Below are 20815 nucleotides of genomic sequence, written 5' to 3'. Positions count from 1 at the left end.
TTTTGTGTCTGACAAGGGCAAGCTTTGAACTGGAATCCCTCCACCTCCAGCTTTCCATTGTGTGCCCAAGAAAACACAGCAGAAAGTCCTTGGAGACGACTGCGTGCTCAAATTGTATTCAGGGCTGACTCCCAAGGACCGGGACTGTGGACTGTTAGCAAAGCCAGAGGGCCTCCTAGCGGCAGGGAGCGGCATTTTCTGCTGGCAGAAGTATTTTGCACACAGAGGACCCGGTCCTTCTGTCTACAGAGCTGAGAGAGCCTCTCGCCGCTTCAATGCAGAGCTAATCCATCATTTCCAACCCTGGAGACACAGACGGGAATGTCACCCCTCTCCTTCCAACTCAGGGTATAGTTTAACTTTCTTACTTTTTCTAATGTCACATTCAGAAAGAGAGAAAGAAGTCCCCATCACAGTTGTTGCCTGTTTGCCTCTGTCCCTGGCCATAGAAAAGGATTCCTGACAGTGAGCCTAGTCAGGGAGAACTCCAAAGAGCAGCCTGGGCCACAGCCCATTGGAAGGGCTCAATGGAAAGGGTGGCCAGGGGCTTCTTTGACCTGGAGCCAGAGCTTGCCCTGGAGCCAGTCTCAGGGAGCTAGTCAGGGCACACAGCCATCCCCCAACCCCCACAGGGGGTACCGGAGGCAAATGAAGCTCAGAGCCAGCCCACCTGTGAGGCCCCCTATCCAGGACATGTCATGCTTGGGGATACCTCTCAGCCAGGCTACAACGCAACCTCTCAGTTTGGAATTTGAACAATTCAAGGGAAGATGTAGAAGCAGAGGGCAGTGGGCTAAATGGTGGACCCCAAAAGACATGTCCACATCCGAACCCCCATACCTGTGAATGTGGCTGAGTTAGAGATAAGGACTTGGCAGATATAATCATGTTAAGGAATCACAATGAGATCCTTCTGCATCTAGGGCGTGCCCTAAATCCAATGACTGGGTTAGAAGAGGAAGGAGAGGGAATGGAGACACAGACAGGAGGGGAGAAGGCCCTGGGAGGATGGAGGCAGAGGCTGGAGGGAGGCAGCTACGAGCCAGGGAACGCCAAGGCCTGGGCTGACCTCCAGGAGCAGGCGAGAGCCATGGATTAGCTCCTCCCACAGAATCCCGAGAAGGAACCAACCCTGCCAACACCTTGATCTTGGACTTCCAGCTTCTGGAGCTGTGAGACAGACAATAAACTTGGGCTGTGGAAGCCACCACTCTGTGGTATGTTACTGTAGCCCTAAGAAGCCCCAAGAAGCCATTTGAGAAGTGAAGTCCAGTCGGGAACCTGCCCTCTGGAAAGGTCTGTGCCAGCACTACCATGACTGGAGGATACAGCAGCCCATTTCTCAGCAGGGAATGTGACCTTTGACCGGCCACTTCATTTCTAGAAGGTCTAAGGAAGCGATTGGGCATGTTTGCAATGCCCTATGAACAAGGTGTCGCTACACCCCTTGTGTATGGAGGCAACACAGTGGGAGGGCCACAGCCTCCTCCCCACCTGCTCAAGCAGAAACCTGACAGCCCCTGGTCCTTCCAGGACCCTCTCCTCGAAGTCTGTAGGTCCCCAGCCAGTTCCAGCTGCTGTGGGCAGTGACTCCCAGGCCCACTGCATGTACAAGCCTGGTCTCTGGGGGAGCACAGGGGCCCCACCTGTATCCCACTTAGCCTGAGACAGTCCAGCTGGCACCTGCTGACCGACTATCTCATCCAGTTTAGCTTTTGTCCCAGAATTTTTAAATTTTAATTAAGTAGTATTAAGAAGGGCTGCTCAAGAGAAGTCTAGATGGGCTGGGTAGGCCCTGTCTCTGCTCCCAGCCTCTGCTGGGGCCACGCCTCATGGTTCAGGAGACGTTCGTATGCTGGTCAGTGCTCCTTCTCAACATATGATTCAGTCTGAAAGGCCCCAGCAGCAGCCTGCCCGTCTCTCCTGGTCCCTGCCATCCTGAAACATGGAAATACCTCATGGTGACAAAAAAGTTAACATAACCTGCATTTAGATGAATTTCCTCTGAATCTCCTAGGTTAATTAAGATAGGATGGTCTACGGAAAAGAAAGCGATAACTCAAGATATGAGCATTTTCAATTTATCCGTAATAAAATGCAACTTTGAAAAAGAATTCAGGCAATCTGTTGAAAACTAAATATAACACCACATTTTGAAAAATATATTTTTTAGAAAAATAACAGTGCTGCTCAATTAAACAACAAGCCTCCCTTCCTAAAGGAATACTCCAACATTAAAATGCAAGGCGACTCCTGACCAAGTCAGCATAGAGAGATGACGCACACTCGTGAAGGCACTGGAAGGCTCTATGCGTGGGCAGAGCCCCCAGCAGATGGCAGTCACTGGGGGACTTCCATCATCAGAACCAGTGGAAAGACTGGGCCCCTGTCCCACGGCCTCTGGTGCTTCTCCCCAGAGTGGCAGCCAGGAGCCCAACTCCTTGGAAATCCTCAGGGCAGGAGATGTGCCTTCATTCCCCTCAGTCCCTCATTAGTGCATCTGACATCCACAGAGGGAATTTCCACAGTGATCCCAACACTCCCCTTCTGAGATCCCCCCAGTGGCCCCCAGCACCATTCCATGACTCTCGATCTACCTCCTTCCTGGGATCCTGTGCTGGGAAGCCTGGCCCTACCATGGGTGTCTCCATGGGGCTGGGGGCTCTCAGAGCAGTGGCCAGCCAGGCCCGGCAAGGTACAGGGCTCCAGCCAGGTAAAAGGGCCAGCCCCTGGATTCTGGTCCCACCCCCAGGTCTGGGCCGCGCTCCTGTAGCCAGGGACGCCCTCAACCGTCAGTCCTCCTCTGATTCTGGGCTGCTCTGGGAGACTCATGTCCACCCACCCCAGCTGGGGCACCTCGTCTTCTTTGGGTCTTGGGTGTTTCTTCTTCCAGAGCCGCAGACAGGTTTCTTAGGTGGGGTCAGAACCTGGACATGCCTGGGCCACCAGGAACCAAGAAGTTTCCAACCCCAGCCCGATCTGGCTCCACCCGGTGCAAGACAGCAGGGTGTCCCCGTCACCAACCAGGTCAAGAAAAGAGCTGAGGTTGTCAGTTGTAGAACACAAAACCTCCAACAAACCACCCCCCATACACACACATACTCATATGTAGTCACACACACTCACACATGAACTCATTCACACGCTCACACACATTTGTAAAATCACATTCTCTCTCTCTCTCACACACACACACACCAAGGGCAGGTGCTGGAGTGCTGTCTGGCACAGAGAGCAACTCACAGACCAGGGCCCTTCCCAAGTAGCCTGGAGGAGTACTTCCCAAGTAGCCTGCATGGAGGGGCTGCAGGTAGGAGCTCCGTTGGGATCTGCCAGAGCCCCACGCGGCTGGGCCAGATGCCAAGCCCTGGCACCTGGACAGGCCAAAGGGTGCATCCCGGGGTGCCAGGCCCAGCTCAAGGCTTCTTTGGTGTCAGGGCACCTGCCTGGGAGACAGGAAGCCTCTATGCTTACTTTGTTCATCTAGAAAATAGACCCCAGCCAGTCCCCGGCAGCCTGAGAGCAGTGCGTGTAGAACATCATGCTGGGATGCTCTGAAGAAGGGGTGAGCTTTGGGACTTGTGTGGGGAGGTCAAGGCCAGCAGTTGCACCTGCTTCATGACCTCTGCTAGCTCCCGTGACTCTGCTGGGCTGATTGATTGTTAAAAGCAGATGTGATGGGCAAAATGCCAGCTGCCCCAGCCCATTCCCTTCTCAATTTGTCAGATCAGAACCTCAGCACCACGGAAGATTCTGGATCAGGTGCTGGGGAAGCAGCTCATGTTTCCAGGTGGCGACTGTGCAAGGAGGCCTAGAGCCTGGAGTGGCCGGCACCTGTGACCCGGTCATTCCACTCCTGACTTTCTCCTGAGGAGCTGTTGAGGACAGGCTGCAGTGTATCGTTGTAAAGGCCAAAGCCCCGGAAACAGATCAAATATCCAAAATCAAAAGGAAATGCTGGAACCAATCACAGTACATCCATAGGCAGATGTTATGCCACCACTGAAAATGACATCAAGGAGGAATTTGTAAATTTGTGGAAAAACGCCTATGAGGGAATATGAAAGGAAAAGATCACACCGCAAACCTGTTGTCCTGCCAGCATGGTGGGAAGTCACAGCCCCTGCCTAAGCAGGAGGCGCGGCTGTTGGAGCACTCACTGGACAGCAAGCGACAATTGCGGGCTGGGGACCAGGGCCAGGACGAGTCTTGGAGCTGACCTCACAGCAACAGATGCTTGTGCTAATGCCCGTGACCAAGGAAGTGGTGCACGTTACTCGGGGCCATGCTTCAGGCGTGAATTACAGTTAGGAGCTCCATACACTTAATACACAAACCCATCCAGAGAAGAGAAAATAGGAAATGAGCATCAAACACACACAAGAAACCCTGTCGGGTGGAGCCAGGAAGGTGGGACAAGATGAACTTGAAGCTGGTCCACCCCAACTCTGTGGAGCAGATGAACATCTTTCAGAGCCTCCACTAGCCTGGTGCATGGCAAAGTGGGAGGGCAGCATGGAGGAGGTGTTCTTTGAGCCAACCCTGAAGGAAGGAAGGGGCAGGAGGAGATGAGAAATGGAACTTCTATTGATGGAAAATGCAATAGAAGGGAGCTCTCCAAGCCTGGCACCCGATGCCAATGTGCCCCCGAACAAACCACTTACCAGCTCTGACCCTTGAAGGAGGGGGCACCTTTCCCATCTCCCTCCCTACCCACCTCGGTGGCTGCCCCTCCTCCAACCCCCAGCCCATCGGAGAAACCTGCTGGCCTTCGCTTCCAATGTTAAAAGGAGACATTCCCTTCTGTGGCGATCTTCTTGGCTATTTGGGTCTTAATGATTACTCCATAATTGTATTGGATACTGAACTATGAAGGAAAAATGCATTCTCCTCCCTCCATGCCTATGGTCTGCAAAACAGAGAGATGATACCATGCTCTGACAGCTGGAGACCAGAGGGCACTTCTCCCCACAAGGCAAGGTCCACAGGGTCAGACTAGCAAAGGTTTCAAAGTATGACATTAGTGAGACTATAAATTGAGACACCACACCACAGGCCGTGGAGCAAAAGGAATCAAAATCTAAAATGCATACACCCTTGAGCTCAGCCATTCCCTCCCTGGGAGCTTGTCCCAAGCAGCTCATTAGACAGCTGTGCAAAAAGTAACTATTCAAATCACAGTGGAACAAGCTAAATGCCCATGATTATGTGGTTGGTTACATAAATGATGATGTTGAATCAATGGAACCTACTGCAGACATTAATAAGAATGATATGTACCAACATTCACTCACAAAGGTTAATGGTGTGCCAAGTGAAAGCAGAAGACTACAACTCGTACAACATCCTCTTGTTTCTATAAAGTTGCGTGTGTGTGTGTGTGCGTGTGTGTGTGTGTGTGCATGTGCGCCTATTTGCTTAGGAGAGATTTGAATAATGGCTCCTCTGGAAAGAGGCAAGAGGGATGTGAGAATAAATTTTTAATTCTCTATTATTTAGTATGTTTCATGGTTAAATATATAAATGTGCATTATCTATATTATCAGAAGAAAAGGGTTTTTCATTTCAAAAAATATGCAAAGGTAACTTCCCTACTTTTCTGAACTCTCGACATAACTTGAGGTGACGCTATATTTGTAGACTGCCGGAATTTTATGGTTAATTTCATATGTCAACTGGACTAGGCTATGGTACCCAGAAATTTGGTCAAACATCAGTCCAGATCACTGTGAAGGTATTTTTAGACGAGACTAATATTGAAATCGGCGGACTTTGAGTAAAGCAGATTACTGCTTGTAATGTGGGTGGATCTCATGCACTCACTTGAAAGCCTTAAGAGAAAAAAATTGAAGTTGCTGAGGAAGAAAGAATTTGCCTCCAGATGGCCTCAGAGGCCCGAGACTGCATCATCAACCCTCCCCTGGGTCTCCAGCCTGTTGGCCTCCCCTGCAGATTTCAGACTTGTGGCCTCCACAAACTAATGAGCCAATTCCTCAAGATAGATAGATAGATAGATAGATAGATAGATAGATAGATAGATAGAAGATAGATGATAGAGAGATATAGATAGATGATAGACAGATAATAGACAGCGAGATGATAGATAGATAGATAGATAGGTAGATAGATAGATAGATAGATAGATAGATAGATAGACAGACAGACAGATAGACAGAGACATCCCACTGGTCCTGTTTCTCTGGAGTACCCTAACTAGTACAACTGCTTTTGATCCTCTTCATAGACTTTATTTTTTAGAGCAGTTCTAGGTTCACAACAAAATTGAACAGGAGGTACAGAAATTTCCCACATATCCTAGCCCCACATATGCACAGCCTCCCCGCCTATCAACATCCCCCACCAGGGGGGTACTTTGTTACAGTCGCTCTTTCTCTGATCTTTTCACTGTCTCCATTGTTTTGCCTTTTCCAGGATTGGAACCACAGTTGGAATCACACACTATGTGTGGCCTTTTCAGGTTGGCTTCCCTTCGTTAGTAATATGCATTTAAGGTTCTTTCGTGTCTTTCCGTGATTTGATAGCTCATTTCTTTATACTGCTGAATAATATTCCATTGTCTGGATGTACCATCATTCATCCCTTCATCCACTGAAAAATGTCTTGGTTGCTTCCACGTTTGGGCAATTCTGAATAAAACTGCTGTAAGCGTGCATGTACAGGTTTCTGTGTAAATGCAGGCTTTTTACTCCTTTGGGCAAACACCAAGGGGCACACTTGTATCATATGGAAAGAGCATTTTAGTTTTGTAGGAAGCTGCCAAACTGTCCTCCAATGTGGCTGTTCTGTTTTGCGTTCCTTCCAGTAGTGAATGAGCATTCCTGCTGCTCCACAGCCTCACCAGCACTTAGTGTTGTCGGTGTTCCAGATGTTGGTCATTGTGACAGGTGCGCAGTAATCTCTCGTTGTTGTTTGCTTTGATTTTTCCACACGAATTACAAGGCAGAATGTTTTCTGGCTCCCATTTTACACAGCAGGATGCCGTGACCCCTGAAGGCTAAATGACTTGCCAATGGGATCAGTCAACTGGAGGCAAAGCCAGGGCAGCACCCAGCCTCCCTGCCTCTCTGGCCAGAAACTTTCTTCTAGATACTTTATTCAGAGCCAATGAGAATCAGCAGTTGGGAGCAAATAGGGGGAAGGCAAAGTAATTGCCTGGACCAGGCCAGGGCTCTCTGCAAGATGGCGGAGCAGGGAGCCACAGAGTAGAACAGGGCCTGCCTAAGGACAAGCCCTCTAGTCTGATGCACCTGCACACTGCTTCTGTCTCCCAGATCTTGGTTTTCCACATTGTCCTGTTCCCATTCTAGCTTCAGCCTCCCAGGACAAAAGTTCTTCTTATGAGGCCTGGCAACCCCACAAGCAGGGACAGCCCCAGCTCTCTACAAAGGATGGAACTGAGTGTCTCACTCATGCCAACAGAGCCCCATCCCAGATGTGCGATAGAGGGAGGGAAGTTCCCATCCTCCTGGAACCCTAGTCTTAGCTTGAGGAGTGTCTCTCACAGACCCCTCATTCTCTTTCCACATATCCTGGGGCTTCCACAGACACCAGGACGTCAGGAACTGGTCTAGCAGAAAGGGCCTGAGAGTGGGGTTACAGATAAAATACGAGACGCTATGTTGAATTGGAATTTTAGATGAGCAACAAATAATTATTTAGTGTAAGCGTGTCCCGTGTAAATATTCCTTCCTCAATTTGTATTTGCTATGTCTGCAGCTCTGCCAGAGATGACTCAACTCAGAGCTCCCATCTAGGGTCCTCAGCTCCCAAAGAATCAGGGCCTACGAGTTCCTTGCAGAATTGCAGAAAGCCTGTGGCATTTCTGTGGGTGCAGGAACTCCCAAGCCTCTTTGACTAAATCCTATTAGCTGGTGTGCCAGTTCTGGCTGGCAGTGCCTGGTGACCGAGGCTATGGCTGGAAGTGAGTGGGGTCTCTGACAGGGACAGGGAATTGGGAGGCACTCTAACCTGGTGAATCCCTCCTAGGGTGGGGGAGGGGTGGGAGTTGGGGAGGGAGCCGGGGGTGGCTAGCAAAACTATTTCAGGGTGTGGATTCCACGGGATGAATAATAAACAGGATCCTTTCTTATGAAAAGGTCAGGGACCCCCCATTTTACAACCAGCGGACCAACGTCCACAGCATAATTTTCCTTGGATGAACTTTTCACTGCATCTGGGTTTCTCCATCCATTTTACTCGAGTCCCAATCAGTGTTCCCAGCCAACCCCTCGCCGTGAGTGGGGACTAGCCCCTCCCCAGCAGCTGTGTAAGGAGCCAGCGTTTGATGTCTGGGGTCAGAACTGCTGCTCCTGCAAATCATCGGTCTCAGCGGAAACCAATCTCTCAACCCCTCCATCTGTCAAGCGGGGCCAGCCCACAGAGCAGCTGCTTTGGTGGGTACTAAAAGGACACGGCAGCAAATTCTAGAACCAAAGGTCAAATCGCTTGATTACAAGGGTTTTTTTTGTTTGTTTGTTTGTTTTTGTTTTTTTTTTTTGAGACGGAGTCTCGCTCTGTGGCCCAGGCTGGAGTGCAGTGGCCGGATCTCAGCTCACTGCAAGCTCCGCCTCCTGGGTTTACGCCATTCTCCTGCCTCAGCCTCCCGAGTAGCTGGGACTACAGGCGCCGCCACCTCGCCCGGCTAGTTTTTTGTATTTTTTTTAGTAGAGACGGGGTTTCACCGTGTTAGCCAGGATGGTCTCGATCTCCTGACCTCGTGATCCGCCCGTCTCAGCCTCCCCAAGTGCTGGGATTACAGGCTTTACAAGGTTTTTTAAAACCCAAAGTTAAAGATCCATTTGCCTTCAGCACAGAGCAGCTGTCCGGCTCTGTCCACCCACTCATCTGCCCGGCCCATGAAGGGCCCACCCCCTCCATCACTTGGGTCTGCAGGGCATGTGTGAGACCTTGTGTGGGAAAAACAGCTTTGTCTCCATCCCCTGCAGGTGGGGATCAGCAATCTGGTGACGCGGGAAAAGGTAAGAAAAGCCCCTTGGACTGAGGGCAGAGTGGACACCGTGCATTCCCCTGTGCTGGGCGTCGTCACAGGGACAGCCACTGCTTCGGGAGGGAGACAGGCCACTAGCAACACGCACCCTCTAGGGCACTTCTCGTTTGCACACCTCCACCTTATGCATACATTTCCCAAGTCGTGCGCTGAGCTCCTACTGTATGCAAACCTATAGGAGAGAGTAACTTAATTCCCACACTGTCCGAGAGAAAAATTCTCTCCATGGCTGCACTTCCCAGGGAACAAGACAGGCACAGAGAAGCTAAGTGAGAGTTGGTGGGGGACAGAGACTACAGGGAGCGACCCCAGTGAGTGGCTCCCGTGCCGGCTCCTGAGCCCAGGCCCTTGCCTCACAGCTGTTCCTGGCGGCACCTGCAGCCCAGATAACTTGGGATAACCATCAGACATTATTATGTCTGGTACTAATAAAAGTGTGGGTTCTCCCACTATCAACCGCACAAATGTCCTTTGGCAGGCAAATGATTTTTAGCCTCTTAGCCTAAAAAGATGCCTTAGGGAGTGGGGAGCCCGTGTTTCAGGGAGACAGAGTTTCCGTCTGGGAAGATGAAAGGGCTGTGGGGTGGATGGTGCTGCACCACAACGTGAGTGTGCCTCATGCCACGGACCTGTGTGCTTAAAAAAAGTTAAGGGGCGAAATTCTGTTACATGTATTTTACCACAATAAAATAAAAAAGAAATTAAAGATGAATTACTCTGAATCCTGGATCCCAGGACTAGTGAACTGAAATCTCCCCAGTCATGCTGGGGAGAGCTGCTTGGCCCTCACTCCAAGCAAGTCCAGTGCCACAGAGCCTCTGCGGTCTCTTCTGGAAGCCTCCCGGAATGAACAGATGGCCGTGCAGAGTGGCTCGGGGTGGCCATGCATGCAGCAAGGCTCAGCGACCCTGGCCTCTGTGCCTGTGGCCTCCCTGCCCCAACCAAGCCCCCACCCCCACCAAAGCACAGGCTTCTGGGAGGGGCATTCTGCCCTTTTGAGGCTCACCTGGGTAGCAGAGGGAGAGCAGAGCAAACAAGGTGGCCAAGCCCAACAGCAGGTCATCTGCACACCCTCCTGGGCACCTGTCAGCACATATGGGGCAAGTCCACCCTCCAAGACGTCATCCTTCAGCCTACAGGTCAGAGCTGAGAGAGGTGTGTCTGCTAGGAGAGTTGACTGTCAGAGAGCCACTGGCCTCATAGGAAGGCTAATCACCCATCATACAGAGACAGTGGCTGACTGGGGCTGCTGACCAGGGCCATTCCAACTCCCCCTTATTCTGGATGAGGCAGTAGTGCCATCATCCACTAATCAGGGTTGCTTTAAGCACGATGGTGTTCCCATAAGCTCTGCTGATGGCCTTCCTATTATTGCTTTTCAGACGGAAGACTTAGGATAGCAGAAAATACTATGAAAAAAGGGATATTAGGTTTAGACTGACCATAACAAAATTATTATAAGACCAAGCTATCTAGTTTATACTGTATCATTAACTACACACTCTCCCAGTGTGCTGCTCAGCAGACCAGCAAAGCCAGCATTCACTGAAGATTTCAATCTTGGTGAGCAATAAACTCAGTGTTTTGCATAAATAGATTTGCACAAACTCTGTTTACTGTGATTCCCACATATAGCGGATGGGAAAGCGTGTCCGCAGAGGAGCCCTTCTTCTCTGGGAGGTTTGAGCAGCACTGAGGCAAACCCAGTAAGTCAGTGCAGGTGGGTTGAGCAAAAGGCAGCACCATGGAATTTTATAGCAGGAAGGCTAGGATCCCCCCTCTGTGCTTCAACTGCATGTCAAGATTCTGCATCTGACTTTTTCATCTGCTCCAGAGAGCTCTTAGATTGCAAGTATAACATCCAAACCAATAACACTTCCTTGAGCATCAGAGACCAGAGATGGAGATGCAGCCAGTGTGGATACCTCCAAGCCAGATGCTGAGTGAGAAGGAGCCGGGTCTTGAGCCTTCCTCCCTCCAACCTGCCAGCCCTTTCTGTAGGTCATCCACAGCAGCCTTCGGAGGTCAGACCTGTGGCCAGGGGCATCCCTCGTTGTCCCTTAGTGCCCATGGGTACATTTACCAAGCACACTGCTGATTCATTATTCATCAGCGTGAGCAAATGGGCCAGTAACACATTTCCCATGGCTGTGTTAACATGGCTGCTGTAACACATTTTCACATACTCAGTGGCTTGAAGCAACACAGATTCCTCCTTTTACAGCTCTTGGGATCAGAAGTCCTTAAATTAAGCTGGTAGCAGGGCCCATGGATTCTGGGTGGGAATCACTGCCTTGCACCTTCCAGTTTCCAGAAGCCACTCACACTCCTTGGCTTGTGGGCTCTGATAGAATTTGACTGTGTTCCCACCCAGATCTCATCTTGAATTGTAGTTCCCATAATGCCCACATGTCCTGGTGGGGACCCAGTGGGAGATAACTGAGTCATGGGGATGGTTACCCTCATGCTGTTCTCATGATGGTGAATGAGTTCTCACAAGATCTGATGGTGAAGAAGGATGTGTTTGCATCCTCTTCTGCCATGATTGTTAAGTTTCCTGAGGCCTCCCCAGCCATGCTGAACTGTGAGTCAATTAAACCTCTTTCCTTTATAAATTATCCAGCTTCAGCTATGTCTTTATAGCAGTGTGAGAACGAACTAATACAGGCTCTTTCCTCACATCATTGTGACCTCTACTTGTCACCAGATGAATCTGCAAAGTTCCTTTTGCTATGTCAGGTGACAGATGCACAGGTTCAGAGATCAGGACATGGACATCTTTGGGAGTCATCATTGCGTCTAGCACAGTAAATCCTGTTGTTCTCTGTAATTGTATGGTACAGGATGGTTTATGAACGTTCTTGCTTGTTTAACAGAACAGAACCTTTTATTTGAAGTATATTGGCTGTGAGCACAAAAGTAAGCCTGTCTGCAGGGGAGGAGGAGTTGGGAGGTAGTGAACAAAATATGGAAAATGCTCTCCCCAAAGGCCACCCCAGTCTTGGCATGCTCCGGGGACAGACAGTAGCCCTCACACTCAGAGGGTCACAGCACAGGAAGGCAGTGCAGGCAGGTGGAGAGAGGACCCAGCTCTGTCTTCTCAGTTCTTGCCTTAAAAGCCCATGAGTATTTATGAGGTTGTGTGCCTAAGAGCCTCATCAGCTTTTGGAAACCTTGATTTCACTTCATAATCATGAAAGCTCTGCTCTTCCAGGGTGTGAGATCATCACGCATGTCTTTCTAACAATAACCTGTCATCACTCTCTGCTACACCCTCTGAAACTAACGCGCACTCCTCGGCCTGATGCTGCCTCTCAGGGATCTCCTGGCTCTTTATGCTGCCTGCTGGTGGTGGGTGAGGGTCCCAGGATAAGCCCAGCTTGCAGGACAGTTCCACCTTGGGGATTTATGGATTTCAAAGGCAAGCAGAATTTCTATTTGCACCAGGATGCAGTAGTCCCCTTGGGAGAACAATATAGAGATCTTGGAGATGGGTGCTCTGGCATTGGGGCACCCAGACTAAGATTATCAGGCAAAGAGTCTGGGGAGAGGTTCAGAGTCTCCTCCTAGCCCTAGTAACACACAGTAAAAATGTACAGGCTCACACACCCAATAATTCAGGGGTCAACAGGTTTCAGGTATAGCTGGATCCAGGGGCTTAGGCAACATCATCAGGAACTGTTTTAATTCTCCGTCTCAGTCCAGGGCCCACCCCCCCCAATCCTGCACTCGCACAATCCTGAGTGATAGAGCCTTAAATTTTCTGCTTCCCAGGTCCCTCACTTGCCTCACTACAGTCCCGGCCCTGCTGTCATGTCCATTCTTAAGCAGGCTCTTCCCTTCATGGTAACAGAATGGCTACAGAGCTCCGGCTCTCCATATATACAGATCTGGTTCTATGGGAAGAGGGGTCCCCTTCCCCAATAGCTCAGAATGTCAGAATTTGGTCTACTTGGCTGATTGTCACACCCCCCCCTGGGTTCCCAGGGCCCTGCTATATAAAAAGATCATGGGATGAGGGTTGGGAAGGGGTCATTTTCTTAAAGAAAAGCTGTGGACTGGATTCGGGGCAGCAAAAGCCACAAGTTTCCTCCTTGGCCAGTAATTCGCCATGAGGTAAAGGCAAGTCCATGTCTGGGGCCACTGTGACATTCGATCATCCACAGAGGAAGGGTGGATCTTTGAGAGTGGATGCTGGTCTCTTGCTGATCCAAACTGCAGGGAGTGATTTTTTTCTAGTTCTTTAAGAGTTCATTGCTCTTGAATTCTACCATCCATAAAGCCTTAGGGCATGAACACAACTCCCTCAAGTTCTTTGCAAATGTATAACAAGGATGGCCTTTGCTCCAGTTTCCAATACCTTGTTCCTCATTTCCCCTGAGACTTCATCAGAATGATCATTACCATCCATATTTCTGTCAGCATTCTAGTCATGACCACTTAAGTTAACTCTAAGATGTCCCAGACTTTCCCTAGTCTCTCTTCTTCTGGGACCTCACCAGAATTGCCCTTAATGTTTCATCTATGGCAATACAACCTTTTTTCAGCATTCATTTCAAAACTGTTCCAGCCTCTACTCAAGATCCAGTTTCAAAGCCACTTCCATGTTTTCAAGCATTTGTTATAGCAACAGCCCCACTTCCCAGCACCAACTTTCTGTCTCTGTTTTGTGTTGCAGTATCAGAATTCCACAGTGTGAAATTTCTATTGAACAGAAATTTACTTTGCTCATGGTTCCAGAGGCTGGGAAGTACAAGAGCATGGCACCAGCATCTTACGAGGGCCCTAGTGCTGCATCATCCAATGGCAGAAGTCAACAAGTGGCAAGGGAGGGCACAGGTGGAGAAAAGAAAGGACCAAATCTGCTTTCATGACAATTCACTCTTGGGAGAACAAAGCTACTCCCACAAGAACAACATTAATTCATTTTAATCACTTCTGAAAAGTCCCGTCTCTCAATACTCTTGCATTGGAGATTAAGTTTCAAATGAACCCTCGGGGACACATTCAAACCATAGCACATATGACACCTATATAAAACTTACATCGTTTTATACTATTTATTAAAGTGGACATACCTGAATTGACCTCCTCTTATCTCCTCTCCGCAGGTTTCAACAGCTTGGCCTAATAATGTGAGTATCTTCATATGTTATCATAGTACATATGTGTGGCCATTTCTCTAAATCTATGCCCATGGTAGGGGATTTTTGTGTATCCTCCTTAGCCAAACAGTTTCCCCAAATGGATATAACAACTTACATCCCAACTTCAATTTATGAGAGTTCAATTGTTCCATATCTTCACTGGTACTTGATATGGTTTGCATGTTTGTCCCCTCCAAATCTCATGTTGAAATGTGATCCCCAATGTTGGAGGTGTGGCCTGGTGGGAGGTGTTTGGGTCATGGGGTTGATCCCTCATGAATGGCTTAGTGCCGTTCCCTTGGTGATGAGTGAATTCTTCTCTGGTGGTTCACATGAGATCTGATTGCTTAAAGGAGTGTGGCACCTCCCCTCTCTTTCCTTCTCCTGCTCTCACCTGGCTCCCCTTCCCTTCAGCTGTGACTATAAGCTTCCTAAGAGCCTCAAAATGGTGGAGCCATGCTTGTACAGCTTGCAAAACTGTGAGCCAATGAAACCTCTTTTCTTTATAAATTATGCTGCCTCGGGTATTCCTTTATAGCAATGCAAAAACGAACTAACACAGTACTGTTTAATTTTGCATATCTGATGTGGCCTTAGTTTGCATTTCTCTCATTTCTGAAGATGTCGAGCATGCTTCATGTGATTATTGAATGCTTAGGAATCTCCTATGTGAAGTGGTTATTCAAGTATCTTGCCTGCATTTCTATCGGGGTCTCTGTCTTTTCTTATTAAAACTGTTTGGTTTTCTCTGAGGCAATTATTTTCTCCCGCTCTGTGGTTTCCCTTTGCACTCTTGAATGGTGTCATTTGACAAACAGAATGTTTATTTTAATGTAGCCCAATTTACAAATATTTTCTTTTAAAATATTGTCTTGTGTAACTTTTAAAAGAAGTAATTCCCATTCCTATAACAACTTCTGAATGTTTTATACTTTACTTTGTATACTTAGGTTTTATTACCTCCAAAAATGATTTCTTATATGGTGTGAGAAAAAGGAAACCATATTTTTTTGGATGATGCACCATTATCCTAGCAGCATTTATTGGGAAGAGCATCTTTTTTCTACTTCTCTACAATACAATCCTTGTCATTTATAAGCATCCAAAAGGCCAGAGTCTTCTTTTCGAAGGTTCTGTCTTTAACTCCATGGGTCTACGGTCATCTTAACACCAGGTCTACACTATCTGATTACTACAACCTTTTTTTTTTTTTTTTTTTTTTTTTTTTTTTTTTGAGACGGAGTCTCGCTCTGCCTCCCAGGCTGGAGTGCAGTGGCCTGATCTCAGCTCACTGCAAGCTCCGCCTCCCGGGTTCACGCCATTCTCCTGCCTCAGCCTCTCGAGTAGTTGGGACTACAGGCGCCCGCCACTGCGCCCGGCTAGTTTTTTTGTATTTTTTAGTAGAGACGGGGTTTCACCATGTTAGCCAGGATGGTCTCGATCTCCTGACCTCGTGATCAGCCCGTCTCGGCCTCCCAAAGTGCTGGGATTACAGGCTTGAGCCACCGCGCCCGGCCACAACTTTTACACTTATATGTAAATATATGACACATATATTATTATAAATATAATGTTATAATTCTATAATATATAATTTTTCATTATCAAATTCACCAGAGGTCTTTCAATTTTACAAATCTTTTAAAGAAACCAACATTTGACATTGCTGATCCTCTCTAGAGTATGTTTATTTTCAATATCTTTAAATTTTATTATTTTCCTTATGATTTTCCTTTTTTGACTCTTTCTAATAAAATTTGGCTTTTCTGAACTATTGAGGTTGATGATTACCTAATAAATTCTTAGTCTTCTTTTTTTGTTTTATCTATTTAAGACTGCATGGTTAAATGTCAGACCTCAAACTATAAAAATGCTAGACAACAACCTAGAAAATACTCTTCTGGACATCGGCCTTGGCAAAGAATTTTTGGCTAAGTCCTCAAAAGGAATCGCAGAAAAAACAAAAATAGACAAGTGGTACCTAATTAAACTAAAGAGCTTCTGTACAGCAAAAGAAACTATCTACAGAGTAAACGGACACCCTACAGAATGGAAAAAAATATTCACAAACTATGCCTCCAACAAAGGCCTGACATCCAGAATCTATAGGAAACTGAAAGAAATCAATAAGCAGAAAACAAACAACCCCATGAAAACAAAATGGGCAAAGGACATGAACAGACACTTCTCAAAAGAAGACATACAAGCAGCCAACAAACATATGAGAAAATGCTCAGCATCACTAACCATCAGAGGAATGCAAATCAAAACTACGATGAGACACCATCTCACACCAGTCAGAATGGCTGTTATTAAAAAGTCACAAAACAGCAGGCACTGGTGAGGCTGTGGAGAAAGGGAATGCCTGTACACTGTTGGTGGGAATGTGAATTGGCCCAGCCACTTTGAAAGGCGGCCTGGAGATTTCTCAAAGAACTTAAAAGAGAGCTACCATTTGACCCAGTAATCCCATTACTGGGTGTATACTCAAAGGAAAATAAATTGTTCTACCAAAAAGACACATGCACTTGTATGTTCATTGCTGCATTATTCACAATAGTAAAGACATGGAATCAACGCAGGTGCCCATTCATGGTAGACTGGATAAAGAAAATGTAGGCTGGGCGTGGTGGCTCAAATCTGTAATCCTAGCAATTTGGGAGGCCGAGGCAGGTGGATCACTTGAGGTCAGGAGTTAGAGACCAGCCTGGCCAACATGGTGAAACCCCCTCTCTACTAAAAATACAAAAATTAGCCAGGTGTGGTGGTGGGTGCCTATAATCCCAGCTCCTTGGGAGGCTGAGGCAGGAGAATCACTTGAGCCTGGGAGGCGGAGGTTGCAATGAGCCAAGATTGCACTACTGCACTCTAGCCTGGGTGACAAGAGTGAGACTCTGTCTCAAAAGAAAAAAAAAATGTAGTATATATACACCATGGAATACTACACAGTCATAAAAAAGAATGAAATCATGTCCTTTGAAGCAATATGGATGCAGTTGGAGGCCATAATCCCAAGTGAATTAACACAGGAACAGAAAACCAAATACCTCATTTTCTCATTTATAAGTGGGAGCTAAACACTGAGCATCCATGGACATAAATATGGGAATAATAGACACTCTGGACTACTAGAGCAGGGAGGCAAGGAGAGGAGTGTGGGTAGAAAAACTACCTGTCAGGTACTATGCTTGCTACCTGGGTGATGGAATCTGTACCCCAAACCTCAGCATCATGCAATATCCCCATGTAACAAATCTGCACATGTATCCCCCGTATCTAAAATAAAAGTTGAAAAGACTGCCTGTTTCCTTTTAACACTAGCTTTAAATGTACCCTATAATTTTTAACAGCTTTATCAAGCTATAATGACATACAATGAAATACATATATTAATGTATATAATTTTTATGTTTTGACATAGGTACACACCCAAGAAACCATCACCGCAATCAACATAATGAACACACACACACACTATGCCAAAGAGTTCCTTCATCTCCCTTTATAATCCCTCCTTTCTGCTTCTCCCTAGCACCCTCGATTTAGTAGATTTGATTTTATTGAGCAAAACAAAAAACATAACACACATCAAAACTATACAGGTCAGTGAATGGTCACAAAGGGAACACACACGAAACCACGACCCAGGTCAAGAGACAGAACATCAGCAACACCCCCAAAGGCCTTTTTGGCCTCTTCCTGTCACCATCCCCTCCATTCTTCCAAGTGGTTGCTCCTGGTTTTCTACTCCACTGACCACTGTTAGAGTTTTCTTGTAAAATCTTTGGTGCATTTATGTTCCACCTACGAGTGGAACTGCTGGTTCATAGAGTGTGCCTGAGTAGCTTCAACTAAACCATTTCCAAAGTGGTTCCACCAATGCGCATGGCCACCAGCACCTCTGCCAACTCTTGGACTGTTTGTCTGTTTTTCCCTTTTGTTGTCATTGTTTTGGCCATTCTGGGGAGTATACAGTAGTATCTGCTTGTCTTAATTTCCACGGCTCTAATTACTATTGGATTTGTATACATTTTCATATGCTTATTTGCTATTTGAATGTCTCCTCCTTTGTGAAGTGCTTGTCTCAATCCCTTGGCTGTTTTTTCTATTAGGATCTCTGGTTTCTCCTTAGAAATATACAGCTCTTCCTACATTCTGTACTGTAAGTCCATTGTTAAAAATGAGCACTGCAAATCTCTTCCCCACTCTGTGTCTTATCTTTGCACATGCTTCATAATATTTTTTGATGAATAGAAATTCCCAATTCTAATGCAGTTGCATGTAAGTCCATCAAACTTTTTCTTTAGAATTTATGCTTTTAAAAAATCCAACGTAAGAACACTTTCCTAATAACAAAGTTTGAAGTTTTCTCCAAAACTACTTTTTACACTTAAATCTATGAATCTTTTAGTATGATATGACAGAGGAGTCCAGTGGAATTAGTTTTTTGCCTAATAGCTAGCCATCGGACCCAGCAACACTGATGGAAAATTTGAACACAGCATGCAGGGCAAACTTTGCCATCCATCAGACTCACGGCATGCACCAGCCTCTTCCTAGACTCTCACTTTGTGCCACTTGTCTCACCAGCAATACCACAAGGTCCTGTTCACTGTGCTTTCAAAAAATGTTCTGAAACCCTGTAGGAACATCACCCATCTTGTTCATGTTCAACAGCATGTTGGAGATGCTTAGATCTTTGCATTTCCATATCCATTTTAGAATTGCCTTGTGCACTTACGCAAAAAGATATGTAAATTTGCATTGAGATTATAATGGATTTTTGTTTCATCGTGGGCAGAAATGACATTTTTACAATAATGACTTCCTATTTCATGAGTATGAACTCTCTATTTATTCAGGTTTTTTAAAATGTCTCTAAACTGTATAGCTTCGGGGGACGGAGATTGTATACTTCTATTATTATATTAATTCTATGTAGATGATATTTTAAGACATTGTAACTATCTACTTTTTAATTTATTTTTGCTATTTGTTACTGGCTGTGTTAATTCCAGCAGGCATGAAATGAGGAGCTGTTTTGCTGGGGTAACACCTACCTGCATGGCTCCAACCCCCTCCCACCTACTCCACCTCAGCAGGTGTGAAATGGACTGATTCACAGCGAGTCCAAGCTAAGCTTGGGTGTGGCTTGTGCTGTCTTGTCACCATCGTTTATTGATAACAGTGAAAGTAATGATTGTTCAGGTTCTCACCTGGTCTCGGTGGCAACGCGGAGGGCTCTTCTATTGGGGGCTAGTCCATAGAAAAGACATACCCACGTGGCCAGCAGGATATAAAAAACCCAGCTGACACTTCATCTGGCGCTCCCTGGTTCTGAGGGGTTCTGTGCACACAGGCTGGCTTCTGAGACAATGCATCCCGGCACTACCCTGCAGAGAGGAAAGTTGGAGCTGGGGCCCATTCCTTCCTGACCCTTCACTGAGGCAGCCTTTGGCTGAGGCGCTTTTACCACACCTGATGCACCTCTTCAGAGTCTTCGCCATATCAAATCCTTTTCCTAAAATAAACTGTACATTTCTAAGCTTTGTCATTTGGGGTCCCGTGCCCTGGTGTCCAGACATATAGTTGATTTGTATGTATTGACCTGCATTTACTAAGCTTTTATACTCATTTAACTATTCTGCAATTTACCTGTAGATTATTCTAGGTTTGTAAAGTACATAATCATAAATTCTTAAGCCTTCATTTCTCACCTATTTCACTGTCTAGAACTTCCAGTATGACGGTCGATTGTATTTGAATGTACCAGGCATAATTCAATTGGCCCCAACATGGACTGCTTAGACATTTCATCAGTAAGCATAAAAGAAGTTACCTTCTATTTCTAGTTTTTTTAATGAGCTCTTTAAATGATGGATAGGGGCTGAATTTTCTGAAAGGCCTTTTATTCATAAATTGAATGAACCATTTGTTGTTGTTTTTATTGTGGTGAACAAAACAAGGCTAGAAAGATCCTTCTAATCATGGGCTTGACTGAATTGCAGGGGTTTTAAAAATGTATGTATGTATATATGTATGTATTTATTTATTTTTGAGACAGAGTCTCACTCTGTCATCAGGCTGGAGTGCAGTGGCACTATCTCAGCTCACTTTAATCTCCGCCTCCTGGGTTCAAGCGATTCTGCTGCCTCAGCCTCCCAAGTAGCTGGGATTACAGACACACGCCACCATGCCTGGCTAATTTTTGTATTTTTAGTAGAGATGGGGTTTTTCCATGTTGGCCAGGCTGGTCTTGAACTCTTGACCTCAGGTGATCTGCCTGCCTCAGCCTTCCAAAGCGCTGGGATTACAGGAATGAGTCTCCACGTCCAGCTGAACTGCAGTTTTTAAAAGTGAGGTCTTCATTGCCATTTAGTTCAATATACTTTCTAATCTCCACTTGATGTATTAATAGTTGTTTTGATAGGGTATTCCCAGTTCATTTGTAAGACGGATATGATTAATCTCATCTCATGGTTAGAAAACTGAGAGGTTGAGTTTCAAGTTTGTTGCCAAAGGTCCTAGACTGACTGAAAAATTTCCCCTCCTTGCCAAGTTCTTCCCTTCCTCTGTAAAAACAGTGCTCTCCAGTTCAGGAGCCTGGGCGGACCTCTCTCTCCAGCCCATCATGTCACTG

Source organism: Theropithecus gelada, chromosome 9 (assembly GCF_003255815.1).
Source record: "Theropithecus gelada isolate Dixy chromosome 9, Tgel_1.0, whole genome shotgun sequence".
Taxonomy (NCBI): domain Eukaryota; kingdom Metazoa; phylum Chordata; class Mammalia; order Primates; family Cercopithecidae; genus Theropithecus; species Theropithecus gelada.
This window is presented reverse-complemented; position numbering follows the sequence as displayed.